Raw genomic sequence first — 16,261 nt, 5'->3', positions numbered from 1 at the left:
CGCCACCTCAAATTTGATGAATTCCGTACGGTAGTTTGAGGGTGTTCCAAAAGTGACTGGTAGAGTAATTTGTCCGAGCGGCATGGCTGCTTTGCCGGGTACTATTTCGTAAAAAGGTGTGTTTGTTGGTGTGATCATCCCGGTGAGTTGTAGTCCCATCTTCCTTAGTGTTTCCAAAAAGACGATGTTGAGTTCAGCTCCCCCGTCGATTAATACTTTGGTGACAGTCATACCATCAATAGTTGGATCTAGCACCAGTGGATAATGGCCTACGTTTCCCACGCTAGTCCATTGATCTTCTCTGGTAAATTGGATAGGATACTGTGACCAATTGAGATATCTTAGTGTAGCTGGTTCTGCCGTCATGATAGTCCGTAGTGCTAGTTTTTCTTGATGTTTGCTTCTCCAATCTGGAGCCCCTGAGAAGATCACTGCTATCGTTCCCCTAGGTTTTTGGAATCTTTTGTCCTCGTGGTTGTCTTCGTCTTTTTTCTGATTGTCCTCTTTGGTGTTCTCCTTACTATCTTTTCTTGCGTATCGATCATTGAAAGTGTAACAATTTCTGATGGTGTACCTCCCATTAGGGTGCAATGGGCAATGTATGTTTTCAATGTCATCATATCTTCTGGGTTTGGAAAACTTCTTTGATTTGTCGGCCATTGCCACGGTATTGTCTGGTCTACGTTTCCTTTCTTGATGTCTGCTATTTCGATGATTTTGCTTGTCCGGGTTGTCCTGGTTGCTTCTATCCGGAAACCTCTCTCGTGTTTTTTCTTCTACAATAATCATCTTTTCCACTATTCGCCTGAATTCTTCATTGTTTCTCGGATTTTCTTTGCAGAAATCTTGAAATTGTCACCTAGCCATGATTCCGTGAGAGAAAGCTTTAATTACTTCTCGTTCGGTGATGTCATGCACTTGAGCCCATAGTTCGCCGAATCGTCGATAGTAATTTCTGAGACTTTCACCTCCGTTTTGCTTGAGTCCTTTCAGTTCTGTATGAGTGATTGGGTGTGTAATGATTCCTGCAAAATTTTCACAAAAAGCTCTTTGCAAGTCCTCCCAATTTCTGATAGATCCTAGATTTAACTTGTCGAACCATTGGAGGGGCATAGTTTCTAGTGCCATGGGAAAGAACAAGGTTTTGATATCGTCGTCTCCTCCGGCTAGTTCAATTGATTGTGAATATATTTTGAGCCATTACCTTGGTTCGGTTTTACCATCATACTTGGAGTGGTTAGACGGTTTGAATTTGTGAGGTAATCGTACTGATGCCAACCTGTTCGCGAAACAGGGGAATCTGTCGTGCGTTCCGGCTTCTTTGAATTTGGATTCGGCTCCTTCTTCTGGCCAAGTGTTGTTTTGATGGGAATAAGTCTGCGAGGCTATCTGGATAGGCACCCTACTCCTGGTCTTCCTTGGTTGTTTAAATTGGTGGCCTTGATTATGTTCCTTCCTACTTTCTCCATTATGGCTTCCACTTGGCCCAAGTCTTTCGAAAGCGGACTTCCTTTGATTTTGATCTTCTTGCCTGCGGGTTGTTGATCTGGCGGGTAGTCTCGATCGGGCTCTCTCTTCATGCGTTCTTGGGATCGTCGGCCGGAGCAAGTCCTGGAGCTGTTCATACTTCTCTCCGTGATGTGAAGTTGCCCTGAGTTCTTCTAATGCTTCTCGAATCTTATTGTAAGGTGTATTCATCGTGCGTCTTTCTTCGGCTTCTTGTTGTGATTTTCTTTTATCGTATTCAGCCAAATCTGACTCGTATCTGATCCAGGCTTCTCTGCGCTGCCTAGCGCGGTGTTGGCGCCCTTGCTTCAACTTGTTTTTCCTTTCTCTAGCCTGTCTCTGACTCTCGGTTTCCCTATCATAGCCCTAGGCAAAGGGTGATATGTTGTATTCTGATTCATCTGATGACCTGACATCGGGTGCTTCTGGGGGGTTTAATGGTGACCGAGGACGTCGAACCATGAGCACTTCCCGTGCGTGAGCCGTTCTGTTATTGGTGTTAGTTTTCATACTATTAGAGTTGCTGATGACTTCAGTAGACGCCTCGATGTCGCAGATCGAGTCTCCTTCTTGGTAAGGTAGAATAGCTGTTGTTGTTGTGCCGACTAGTTGGGTTCCGCTATCTTTAGGAATGGAACCTGGCCAGTGGATGATACAGTCTTGCGATGTTATTGTTAGCACGAGACCCTCCTGGGCTCCTGTCAGTGGTATCCCAAGCATTGGATTGAAAGACCTTTCGATCTGTCCCTGACAGGATTTTGCCGTGTTGTCGAGCCCAAATAGAAAAGAACTCGACTTTTTGAAAGAACTCTGAGGGTAATCTGAGTTGTTTTGGGTCGTGCTCTGGAATCCTGCCAAAAGAGAACTCGGTTTCTTGAAAGCACTCGAATAAAACTTCATCTTGGACACGGAGCTTGAATTCGAGTCGAATGCGTGTAGCCGTGAAATCTTATTCGAATCAGATATTATGAGCTGCGCGAATCTTCTGGTGAGCTGATCCGTCGTAGTTGTCGAAATAGGAAATTCTTCATGATGATCCGGATCTTTGAGGAGATGGCTTTGAAGCCTGTCGTAGTTGTCCGCCTCACAGATCCATGAGCCGAAGATGAAAGTTGATCCCGTCGGGAAGATCATGTTATCGAGGTCCATCGAGCTTTCGGATGCAAAGTCGCCGAAAGCCCCTACCTGGCGCGCCAGCTGTCGATGTTTTACCACCGATAGCCTGCCACGGGGGTACCCGGGGCAGTATGTTCGGGCTTCGGCGTATGCTGAACTCGATGGTTAACGCAAGAGACAGTCGATTTATCCTGGTTCAGGCCCTCGATCATGGATCGAGTAATAACCTTACGTCCAGTCGGCGTTAGCCTTTGCGTTGGATTGCTTGCGATATGTTGTGTTGTACCATTGTCGTCCCCTCGTCCAGGAGCCCTGCCCTCTTTTATATAGTCAGGAGGTCAGAGTCCTAGTCGATTTATAATGAGAGTTACTAGTAGGATTACTGAATAGTACTACTACTAGGATTACAAGGGAAGAATCCTAGTTAGACTAGATCTTCTCTTTTCTTTGTGGGGTATCCTGTGGGTCCCGTATCGACACTGCCATAACTATAGTGCGCCATATTTTCTTAGCGTTTGTCACGTATCATAGACCCATCTTCATACCAAACCTTGTCTCAAATATAGTTTTAATTTTGCTCGATACACTTTATCTAAGATTAGATGTGGCAAACTACATCACCAGCCAAATAGGCCACAGATAGCTGTTTAGACAAATAAGGCTAATTAATATATGTATACTATGAAGTCCATGGGTCCACACTGTCAGGTTCGGGCCCCACGCATGAGTGAGCACCGTTGGGGCCACGCATGCTACCATGCTTATGCATGGCATCTGATAGATACTGAGCTGTCTGGACAAATTCAGATCCGTTTTCAGTTGATATTCCAATGATTGAAATAATTATGTGGTTTTTGCTTGTCTCCCCCCCACCTTACAACTCAGTGTGTCTTGCTTCGGTAACAAAATCACATGCAAATTCTAGCCAAAATATATATGTATAGTATTTCGTGTTATAAATATTTTGCATATGAAAGTCTATAATAAAAATGCTATACCTATTCCGTGTTATAAATATGAGTACTCTTTTCTATAAATTTATTTAATCTTTAGATATCTTGATTAGGGATGAAGCTAGAATTGTAACATTTTCTGGACCGAGGCAGTACTTGTCATGGCTACTATGCTTAGAAAAGAGTAACTAGCTACTCCCTCAATCACAAATTAAATCAACTTCTAGAGTTGTCATAAGTCAAGCTATTTTAAGTTTGACCAAATTTATGAACAAACCCTAATATTTATGATACCAAATTAGTATCACTAGATATATCATGAAATGGATTTTTATAATGTACTTGTTTGGTATCATAAATATTGTTACACGTTTCTATAAAGTTAGTCAAACTTCAAATACTCAAGATGACTCTAGGAATTGATTTATTTTTAGATGGGTGGAGTAGAAAAGTAGATATCTTTCATAAAATGCCTTGATAAAGAATATTATATTGATGTCTGCCTACATGAACCTGAGTGTCGCGTTCCATAAATGCCTTGGTAATGGATGTTATATTGGTGTCTATGACTCTATGACGTGCATGAACCTTTGTATGTTGAAAATCCATGCTGTTCAACAACCAATGAGTTAACTATAAATCCAATTATCCAACTATATATTTGTTACATGTAAAGAGGAAGATGCTCCCTGAATTATAAGCAGAAACCCTGATTTTTAATTCAGATTTCTCGGCCTCAGATAAAAAGTGATTTTTTTTGCCAAACTCTTATCATTACCATTTGATATTCATCCTATGAGGCATTTTATTTAAAAAGGTGCAACCTAGAAAAATAGCCTCAGAACAAATGAGTTACTTGTAGATATTAGGATGAGATCTTCGGAGTTTTTCTCCTTCTAGAAACAACTCAATTGGAAGATTCCACTAAAAAAAATGGAAAGGTCACATGAAAAGCCACCTCTTTGTGTTACCTCAGTCCCTAGGAAACTTGATCATTTGTAAGGGTCTATCAAACCTATAGGTTATTCCAATAGCAACTTCGATTTATCGGTGGTGGCGCAAAAGCAGGCTTAGTTTCCCCAAAAAGGGCAACAGGAATTTGGATGGTGTAATGATCTACTTTTAGTGGAACCTGTGGAAAGAAAGGAACCGAAGAACATTTCAAAAAGCCGGTCTCCAACCAGTTCAATTAGCTTACATTATTCCGGAGGATATCAGGCAATTTCGTTTGGCATGGGACTTCAAGGCTCATGGATCATTATTCCAATAGGTCAAAACAGTTCCCTCCAAGCGCCACTCTCTTTGGTTTTGAGCTTTTAGTTGTATTTTTGGCTGCTCTTTAGTAGTAGTTGTAGGTGAGGTGTTGTTAGTCCCCAAGCAGTTGCACAACTGCATGCATTTTTCCCTTTGGTTATTTTTTGTTGGAAAAAAAATGGATGGATATGGTATCCACGGAGACCTGGTGCATACACACCTTAATCTGCTGCCACGTGGACAACAGATAACATCCAATGGCTCCAACCTCGAGGCTCTCGTCTCCAGGCTTACGCGCTCGGCTCCAGCTGCAGGCTCTCGTCCGTGGTAGTCGGGATCGTGGGTATGTTTGCATATCCGGTGTGTGCAGCCAGAATGCACTGGATTTTTTTCCTTTTTGTTTTATATTGGTGCTTTCCTTTCTAATAATAATAATATAACTCGGCAACTCTTTTGCCGTTTTTTCTATTTTTTTGACCATTTGTACAGTCATCGAGGTCCACATACACTAAATGCAAATGAATCCTCTGTCTTTCAACTGCATGCAAATGATATGCATATAACTTCAGAACAAATGCGTTATTTGGAGATATTAGGATGAAATCTTTTCCAGAGACAACTCGAGTGGAATATTCCATTAAGAAAAAAAGGAAGATCACATGAAAGCATCCTCTTTGTGATAGTGATACATTGATATTAGCTCAGTCCCGAATTTGTTTTGATATTTTAATTCAAATCTTGGTCTCAAAATAAATATCATTGCACATAGACTTCCTCGCACACAAAAAAAATCATTGCACATAGACAGTCAACAGTCAACAAGGCCCACATACTACGTACATTAAGGCCCCGTTTAGATCCATTTTTTTTTGATTTTGGCTACTGTAGCACTTTCGTTTGTATTTGACAATTAGTGTCTAATTATGGACTAATTAGGTTCAAAAGTTTCGTTTCACGATTTCTCACCCAAGTGTGCAATTAGTTTTTTTTCGTTTAAATTTAGTACTCCATGCATGTGTCGCAAGATTAGATGTGACGGATACTGCGCAAAATTTTTTGAAATCTAAACACGCCCTAGATGAAAATGAATCCTGTGTGTTTCTACTGCATGCATGCATGCACACCACTGTCGTCAGTGGTGGAGGCTGTACGCGTCCCTCTATTCGCGCGGCAAACCAAACCAAAGAATCAATTTAAAGGGGTACTTAGGTAATCTTACCTCCACTACTACTAATTACTAGTAATACAAAAATCTTCAAACTTCAGTTTTTTCCGCTGGAAATTGAATACAGCTTCGGTGACGATTTTGTTTCCCCCACTTTGTACTGCCGTATATCCATACCGCGATCGTTTCCACTGGCTCGCTAGACGCCAGCGCTCCCAGGCCCATCACTTCCACTGCCGCGCCGCCGCCGCCGCCGCGTTGCCCGGCAACCCGCCCAGCCCGGCGGCGAGCCGCCGCACCAATGGCTACGCCTACGAGAGCCGAGTTCTCATCGCCCTGTTGCTGGCCTCCGCGCTGATGTTCTTCTTGACGTACCAGCTCTTCGGCCCCGGCGCAGCCACCGCCGTCGTGGTCCTCTTCCTCGTCTTCGCTCTCGCCGCGCATCGCGTCAGGATCTCCCGCAGCTTCCCCTTCCTGCACCTGTCCACCCGCTCGCTCCCCGCCGCCGCCGGTAGTATGGGAGAACCAGGGATGGACGCGGCGGCGATCTCGGCGCTCCCGGCGGCGTTCCGGTACAAGCGGGAGCACGCCGCGACGGGGTGGGCGCAGTGCGCGATATGCCTGGGCCTGGTGGCGATCGGGAGGCCGTGCAGCGGCTGCCAACATGCGGGCACCTGTTCCACGCCGGGTGCATCGACCAGTGGCTGCGCGCGCACGCCACGTGCCCGATGTGCCGCGCTGCCGTCGGCGCCGTCGTGCCGGAGTTGCCGGTCTAGCGGCGGCGGTGGTATGGCACTAACTCAATCTGTCAATCAGATCGTGGAAAGTCTGATTCTTTATATCAATCCTCTTCGTTAGCGCTGAGTTCATCAGGATTCTTGTGAGTTGTGACAATGGGCTCATGATCGTTCATGACGGCATGAAACAATTTTCATGCCAAGCGATTTTATTTTAATTATAATCCGAGACTGAATTTATGATGTGCGAAATGTGCGCATGGAAAATGCCCCAGAACCTTGAGGGGCCGATTGATTTAGTTTAACTAGCTAGCCAAATGCCTGCAAATTATTGTACAAATCACATAATTTTGTCCGTGAGACACATAGGGACATGTTTGTTTCGTAGCTATGTAAACAATTTTTAGAGGCACCCGATAGCTTGAAATCAATTTCTAAAGACCGTTAGTGTTTTGAATCATCTCTAGCAACGTCCTCTATTTCTCAGGGACGGCTAGAAACACCGTCGTCTCTAGAAATCTAGAGGCGTTTGGAAATGTAGCTCACCTCTAAAAATAGGTACAACACAAAAAATTGATAACTTTTTCAAATTAGGTTAGATGAATGTATAGTTTATATGTAAGTTGTAGCTCTAGAAGAGATCTATAACTTTATAGTTGATGACTTTTTCAATTAAAATTATTGTCTAATTTTTTTTGAAACGAATCAGACAGGAGAGCTGTCGATTATATTAAAAAGAAGATAAGGCTAAAATGGGCACACACCGATACAACAACTATGCCGAAAAATAAACTCGACCAAAGGAAAAAAAATAACTCTGGTCGGTCGGATTGGGATGTCGACACAAACCGCACATAGCCGAAGCTTAACTCAGAAAAAAGAGAAAAAGAACCACCACCAACGCCAAACCACCACACTGCACCGCCAACCCCCGGACGTCAAGGACGTCAGGGCAAAAACTCCATCGTGACCGCTCGCGCCGTCGTTACTGACGATGATCCACACCAAGCTAGCCTGCTGCCAAGCCGGACTAGCCGCCGTAGGTCGCTGCGAGCCGTGTAGCCCTCCGACAATCGGATCCGCTTGCGCCACGAGGCGCATGCCCCACCACCGCGGGCTCCGCCAGGACACTGTCCCCGATGCCCCTGGCCATAGCCACCACCACCGTTCCGCCGGCATGGAGACAGCCATCGGGGCGCAAATCCGGGCACTCGCCGCCCAAGCCGCAGCGCCGCCCGGCCATCGCGTGACGCCCTGTTCCTCGGCCAGCCGCTACCTCGCGTCGCGCCGCCAATGGAGCAGTAGAGGAAGCCCCGGCCGGGAGACACTAGATCCACACATGGGGGCGCCGGATCCACTGACGAAGGCCCTAGATCTAGACTCCCATGGAGCTCCGCTACCGCCGGACGAAGACACCTCCGTCGTCGCTCGATGCTGCTCGAGATGTCGCCGAGAGCAGCAGGGAAAGGCCCTGCCGCCGCCTTCCTCGCAGTCGTGCGGGCCTCCCGGTGACCTGCTTAGGCGGCGGCGAAGCCGGGGGCAGAGGGTATAGGGAGCGGCAATGCAGGAGCTTGCGGACAACCAGATCCATTGTCCAAAAATTATGTTTTAAACTCTTTGATTTTAAAATTCAAAAATTTTGAATGACCCCAAATGAAGAACCAAAGGTCTAGGATTCAACATGATCTAAAACTTTGAAGTTTATAATTTTTTTCATGAATTTGTTCAATTGTTAAATGATTCAAATAAGATCTAAGAAAGCTAATACTAAAGGATACAATCGAAGATTCGATCACCGATGACCTTGTGGTCCAGTGGTACATTAGGCATGCGAGAGCTTTTAGTTCTTGAGTTTGAACCTCCGGACCACACGTGCGCCTATTCGCATGAAGATAGTGTAACTTGTGATTTGTGGTGTCTATCATGGGATTAACTTTTTGCTGTTATTTTCTTTTTTTTCCCATTTTTTTTTTAAAGACGGGCATGTGGTTGACAGTCTCTTTTTTAGAAAGGCAGCAAGAACTTTGCCAGATTTTTATTAGACGAGAAAGAAAAGAACAAAGGAAAAAACAATTACAAAACCAACTGAGGGAGGGGCATGCGACCACTGCGGCGTCCCAACCTGAACGACTCAAGAAATCGATTTCTAGAGTTTATGTTTAGAGATCGATTTCTCGTGGCAGTTGGACATGGTCCTTAGTTTGTGAAAACTTAAGCTCAATATCTATACCTCTATACCTACCTAATATTAAAGACAGAAGGAATTCTTCAATCCATCTTCTTTTACTTCCACGGTGCCCTTACGTATCTCTCTATCCCATATAAGACATGTATTCATGGTCCATGCTTATATGAATCAGAACAATGCACATCTAGCGATGGTGCAAAATCCAATTTGAAGACGTGTCAAGCGACAATATGAAGTTCAATTCCAATAACGTGTTGGTACAAATAACGATTGCATAAATCTCCAAGCACTGCACAATAAGTTGTATGTTCTATTGTAATGCACAAGCACATTTTCTATTTTCAACTTAATAATGTCATTGAAAATAATACATGAATTAACATAGTGAAATTTCGAATTTTGCTAATGAGATTGGGTTGGGCCTTTGTGGTTGACAAAGATATCAAAATTTTGACTGTCCTTAGTTCGTGAAAATCTTGTAGCGCAGAGCATAGGTCATTTTGACTGTTTCTGTTTCCATCTTAATAATGTCACCGAAAATAATACAGGAATTAACATATAATGGAATTCTGAATTTTTGGGCCGACGTTTGTGGCTGACAACCACGCTAATACGCTATGGCCAAAGCGTGTCAAATGCATCGCGACCGAGATGGACAGGGCGGTGCCCTTGGGGACCTTCACGCCGCAGAGGTCCACGTCCGCCGTCGCCTGCCTGTGGTCTGCGGATAGTGTTGGCCGGGCCGTACAGCCTCAGCGTCTCGTACAGCACCATCGTCACCTGCAAATTAACCAAGGCAGCATCGATTTCGTCACACTTCGTAGTTTTTGAGTTTTCGCTTCATGGCTAATCAAACGAAGGATAACGACGAGGCGTTTGATTGTTTACAAGCTTGAGCTTGTTGAGGGCGTCGCCGTGGAGGGGCACCTTGGCGCCGCCACAGTCGCGGAGCACCTCCTCCCTGAGCCGCCGCTGCCATTCGAGGTGCGTGCCGAGGAGGATGACTCAGGTGAGGAGGTGCGTGGTTGTGTCGTGCCCGGCGAAGAAGAACGTCTAGCATTGTCGATGATCTCGTCCATGCTGGCGGCGCGCGCCTCCCACGCCCGAATCACCTCCCCCGCGCACTGCACGTACGACGCGGCGGTGGCGCGCCCAGTCATCGCCCTCGGTGAAGAACAGGCCCATGCCCGTCATGCCCATGATGGCAAGGCGTTGACGCCAACAAGGCCAGGGGTTATGGCATTGGAGCGCCATTGGAGCGTAGCGTTGGAACTGGGAGGTCTCTTGTGGTGGTGGGTCCGCCGCGAATGGGCGGGCAACTGGTCCTGGTCGTCGGCTAACGAGTGCGACGGACCGCTGAGTGCAAGATGAGGGCTTTGACGGTTCAGGGAAGAAAAGGCGCGGTAATTGCGATCTTGCTGGCGAATCGCAGACTGGAAACCGTGCTTCTGGAACAGGGGTTTATTTGGAGGTTACGTTCGGCTTGATGATACTTAGCTGAAACTGTCTGAAAAATACTATTCTAGCTGAATCCGGCTGAAAAAACAAGCCCGGTTTTTGGGTAAGCCGAACGGGTATTATGTGACATCTGGACAATCAATAGCGTGCTGTGGAACAATAGGCAATGGACATGTATCGCATCTGGACCAGCAACGATCAGAAGGGGGTGAAAGGGAAATCCCATATATCCGTAGCAACGTTTTGGACTATGATTTTCTCTACAAACTAAACTATTATACGTGAATCAAATCACTTATGAGACTGTTAGGCAAGTAGGTTAGAGTCTGATTTTCAAAAAAAAAATCTATAAAATATAATATAAATGAAAATATGCTTCAAAACTCAGAAACTTTTGTGGGAAAAGGTCAACTTAAATACAACCCCTTTGAATTTGTTGCACTTAAAAGGAAAAATGAAAAAAAAACATCGCTAATGTAGAGAAGAGGCAAGACAGAAACATGGTGGAAACCACTCCTACGTCATTTCACGTGCGTGTAAAAAGGGAGAACCGTTTCTCTAGTTCGGTTAACATTTGTTCTTTGACTGCTACTTTGTACGTTTTGTTTGGAATATTATACATGTGGAAAATACAATCAAGTCTTAATTGTGGGTTTTGGTGATAATGACCACATAATTAGAGAACTAATGAGATGTATCGAGATGACAAACAGAAAATTTATATTCGATGATGCTACATGAAACGAAGGAGCCTCCAATTACAAATGTAGATGGCTTCAAACTCAAAGGAGGTTTAAATTCTTTTATATTTTGAATTTGAGTATAAAAAAGGCCGTACTATAAAGGGGGACACAATGCTTAAGCTAATATGTGCTACCAAGTGCTCAAACAACCACATGTATCCTCAGATTCACAGCCAAGACAGTCTACACTTCACTATTACCCTTGTTGTCTTGCGTGATGCGGCATTGCTGCACTTGAAGAGAGGCACTGCTGCACTTGAGTTGCTGCACATGGAAGTTAGCGCCCACGCTGACTTTCTCGGGTGGCTCGAGACGTATTAAAAGGTCTCGCCCGGCCTCAAGGACGCGGGTTCCGTCTCGCCCGGCCTCTTGGGTGCGGACTCCGTCTCGCCCGACCCCAAAGTCGTGGGCTCCGTCTCGCCCGACCTCAAGACCATGGGCTTCATCTCGTCCGACCCCTTGGATGCGGTGACCATTGGGCGCTGGGGGGTATATATACCTTTTCCCTTCCTCCCCAATGGCTCTCTGCCTCTTCTTTCTCACTTTAGCACGCTCAAAACAGAGCAGGAGCTCTCTCTCTCTCTCCCTCCATTGTGGACCTCAAGCCCCCAAGCAAATCCATTGATTTTTTCATCAATCCTTGAGGGAAAAGGGTCCAAAACTCGATTAGAGAGCAGCTCCATTGATTCCCCAACTCTAAAGAGCACTTGGTTCATATTTTGGTCGGCTGTTGTGTTTGTTACTCTTGGAGCTTGGTTCCTAGCCGGCTAGAGCGTCGTCTGTGGAGCTTGCCAACTTATGTAGCAACTCCGGGAGGTTTGTAACCATCTCTTGAAGTTAGTAAACTCACCCCTCATCTCAAGAGTTAAGTATCTTGATTTGAGAATGAGAAATGGTTGGAAAGCCCTAAGCCTTAGTGGCTAACCTCAACAACGTGGAGGTAGGCAAGCCATGGTGGCGAGCCGAACTACGGGATAAATCATTGTGTCACTTGTGCTTGATTTACATTACTTGCATGACATATTGTGGTTGAGGTGATTACTAGGGTTTCTAGTCAATCTACTTATGTGTGGTGTTCCTACCACTTCTATCTCTTGATTTGTGTTTGTCATACCTGCAATAAGCATGGAAATTTCTTCGATCTAAGTTTTTGTTCATGGATTTTGAACTGTGATTCGAAGTTGTCTACAGGTGCGGCAGTGCCACTATTCTGGTCCGGTAGTGCCGCAGTCCGACAATGCCGCCCTCTAGAGCGGCAATACCGCAGGGTGAATTTGATAAAAGTTTAAGTATTTGTTTTGACAGGCCTATTCACCCCCCTCTAGGCCAACCAGAGATCATACACATATCACATATGGAATTCAACCTTCTACTAGTTTCGCCAATATGTTTGGTTCCTGGCTACATGGTTTAAGTCTAAACTTTGAAACCAGATTTTCCTGGGAGCTGCTGCACTGTGTTGGTCGATTTGATTGAATAGAAAAGATATGGTATTTAACAAAGCTAAACATAATACATCGATGCATGTAATTTTTAGGACGACGTATTGGAAACGACAGTGGTCCATGCTGCATAAGGAAGAGGAGAGACCACTGTTCTTTGAGAGATGCAGAAGATGGGAGACGTTGATTATGGTTGTCTTCGCGAAGTTCAGCTGGAACTTCATGAATCGTATTGAATCCTAGTGTTTTGCTTTGTTCGCTGTGGCCACTAGTTGGGCTGAATTTTGTTTCTTTTCCTTGGACTTGTAAGCCTCATGGCTTTTGGTGTTTTTCTGTGACTGTCAGCTGTGTATCATCCACAGATGGTAAAGGCTGGAATTTTGTTCCATTATTAAAAAAAAAAGAACAAGACGCTATGGCTTATTTTGTCTGGCACCGATTCATGTGATTCACGATAGAAATGGAACCGTTTAGCTCGCCAAATGGTACCTAAACAAATAAAGGGTTAACAAGTGCAAGAAATGAAAAAAAAAAGAAACGAAAAGTCCAAAGAATATCTAAAAGTGATCTCTTGCGTTGTCAACATCGTGAACACTTCCTTCGGTTTGCACTCCTCTTGATCCATGATTTTTCAAGATTAGAGGCTTGACTTCTGACTAAAAACCTATGAGTAAGTTAAAAAAAAAACTATGAGTAAGAGGTATTTGGATTCTTATTAACAGTTGGCTAATAGGTCATAATTAAATTTGATTGGTTAACTATTAGCTCTAAAGTATTTAGACCCCACTAATTAATACGTGATTGAATTATTGTTTTATGCAAAATACCACAATATTTTACTGGTGTATAGTTATCAATAGGTGGAACAACATTTTAGTCAATTACCTATCAATTAGTTCTTATTATAGTAGTTGGTTGTCCTACTAGCTAGCATATGGAACACACATGTTTGGATTCATTCAACTAATTTTTAGTAGCTATCATTAGAGTAAGGGTCTGTTTGCTCCATCCGAACACCCCTGACACCCAGCCCGTTCGGTACGCTGGCTGGGCTGGCTGGTGCTGGGCTTATCAGCCCAGCCGTTCGGCAACCCAGCACCAGCCAGCCCAGCCGAACGGCTGGCTTATATCCGTTGCCAACTATCCAGTGCACTCATATCGTCCGTCACTTTCTCTCCTTCCTCCCATCGCTCGCGGAGGCTAGGGTTCCACGCTGACGCGCCGCTCCTCGCCTTCGCGCCGCGCTTGTCCGGGCGGTAGCCTGCGCCGCGTGCTCGGCCGCCGTCGGTGGCCCCCAGATCCGGGCTCGGGCGCCTCTTTACTCCGTCCTCCCCGGTGGGGCTGCTGGGAAAGTGTCGTCGTCCTCTTCCCCCACCCCGCCTCCATCGACGACGACTTTGGCCAGCGAGGTAACCCGGATCCCTCGCCTTCGTCTTCTCACCTTGCCGCCTCTGATGCGCAGCTGGTCGTCTCGTAGGTTGAGCTCCGCGCGGCTAGGGTTTCCCTCACTCACTCCGGCCTTGGTGACAGTGGGCTCGGCCTTCCTACCCGGACCCCGCCTCCATCAACGGCGAATCCTTCCACCACGGTAAGCCCCCCCCACCCGACGCCTCGCACTTTGACCCGCCGGATCTGAGATCCAACGTGTACTCATGTCTCTTTTAGATCTATTATTACCAAACACTAAGTTTGATCTCTTCCCTTTGCTTTTTTGTACCTGCTAAGTTTTCTGTGGAATGCAGTCTTAAACTCCTAATGGTTTCTGTGCCTCCTGTGTCATTGTGTGCTTGCAAAATATTAGTTGAGTGCTACAACTAATGTATTCAGTCACTATCAGCATTAAATAGGATTCCATTTCATAGAAGTGCTACTTTTGTGAACAATATTCTTGCTATTTTACTATATCAGTAGGAGATAACATATATAAGTTTGTTCATATCATCATATGTTCATCATATTTGACACTGTACCTGATTTAATGAGTTTCTTCTATACTTGTATATTGAATGCTAAGTATGGAGTGTTACAACTCATGCTTTTCATTGCATTCAGCATTCAGTTGGTTCATCCAAGTGGTTTGTTATTCTTGAACAATTAATAGCTCCTAGGTTACTCAGATATATATGTTCGGTGCACTTATGTCATTTCATTCTCATGCAACTAGCTGTCGAATCATTTAGCTTGCATGGTCCAACTTTTACTAAGATTCCTGTTTGGTTTCATTGCGTTTTAGTCACTTATGACTTACAGGGCATTTCTAAGGAGTTGTAGATTACAAAATGTGCTTACCTATACCAACAATTTTACAATGTTTCAGATTAGGTTTTCAATCTTACAATTGACCTCTATGTTTGAACTGCAGACTTACAAGGGACATTTCGTCCGGTTGTGATCAGCGCTGCCCAAACTGGCAGCGTCGTCGGCTTCGTCTTGCTCTCCAACTAGTGGCAAGCCCTACAACCTCCGCTCAAAAGGCAGAAAACGGCCACATAAGGCAAGTTACGGATCCTGTGCTTATTCTGCTTCCTTTGTTGTTGTCTCCTTTGTGTTCTGTATTTTCTCTGCGGGGTTGGCTGTGGTGGACAATTAGAACAGTTCCAATTCACTCCTGTAATTCATTTATGGGACTAGTGTTCTAGTTATTTAGTTCTTTTGTTTCCTGTATGCTTCCTTCACATTGAGGCAACTAGTTTTATTTCTCTGCGGGGTTCTTTAGTATTATGCATTACTAATAGCTTTGTCCATCCTTGAATCAGATGAGCCAGGACCGTGCTGTCTGGGATGACAGAGCAACCTCTCTGCTTCTTGACCTAATCATCCAGCAGAAAGAGCTCTGTCACTGGACCCCTGCCAACGGTCCAACCCCACTAGGGTGGACCAATATCACTCATGACTTCAACAAAGTCACGGACCTTGGGTACAACAAGAAAGTGTGCCAGAACAAGTACAACGAACAGAAACGTTGTTACTTCAACTGGCGCGACGGCCAGACCCATACTGGCCTCGGCCGTGACCCGCTGACTGGAGAGGTTACAGCTGACCCTGAGTTGTACGGCGCCAGCCCCGGGGTACTAACTACACGCATTTTTTTGAATATTTTGTAGCAATTAGGTTCGTACTAACTCAATACTAACTTCGACATCACTGCAACACGTGCAGGAAAGTAGCCAACCCGCTAGAAACAAGTTCAAACGGCCCCAATGCTGTGAGCAACTGATCACAATTTTGGGACGCACCCCACGTGACAGGGGCCAGTTGGTATCGGCGGGGGGCCACCGCCCCGACAAGTCACCTAGTAATGGAAGCCCTCGCACTCCTCCATCCTTATCGGACCACCAGCTCGAGCCACCTAGTACTCATCAGCCCTCGAAGAGAGTCCATAGAGAGTTTTCAGTGAATAGTCCTCGCAGCAAGAAGAGTAGCCAAACTCCATCTGTAGAAGAGTGCCTTGAAGACCTCGGCCACTTTCTCAGAGAGGCTATGTCCCAGAAGGCCCGTCACAAAACCGATGCGCAGGAGTTGGCCCAAGTCCGAAACATTCTGCTGCAAGATGGTATTAGCGAGGCTGATGAAGTATTCGTGCAAGCCCTGAACCTTTGCAGAGACAGGCTCAGTCGCCAGGGTTTTCTAGACATGGAGTCTAAAGAGGGGCGGCTGAACTGGATTAAAGTGACGTGGGCCTTTGTGTGCTCCAACAAG

General features: G+C 45.3%; 1 pseudogene; it reads left to right on the top strand.

The window, feature by feature from the left end:
- The first annotated feature begins 5,945 nt into the window (after positions 1–5,945).
- LOC136525657 (RING-H2 finger protein ATL66-like) lies at positions 5,946–6,770 on the top strand (annotated as a pseudogene).
- Positions 6,771–16,261: the final 9,491 nt, after the last annotated feature.

The sequence above is a fragment of the Miscanthus floridulus genome, chromosome 19 (assembly GCF_019320115.1).
Source record: "Miscanthus floridulus cultivar M001 chromosome 19, ASM1932011v1, whole genome shotgun sequence".
In the NCBI taxonomy this organism is placed as follows: Eukaryota; Viridiplantae; Streptophyta; class Magnoliopsida; order Poales; family Poaceae; genus Miscanthus; species Miscanthus floridulus.
Note: the sequence above shows the minus strand (reverse complement) of the source record. Positions and strands in the feature narration are given on the sequence as shown.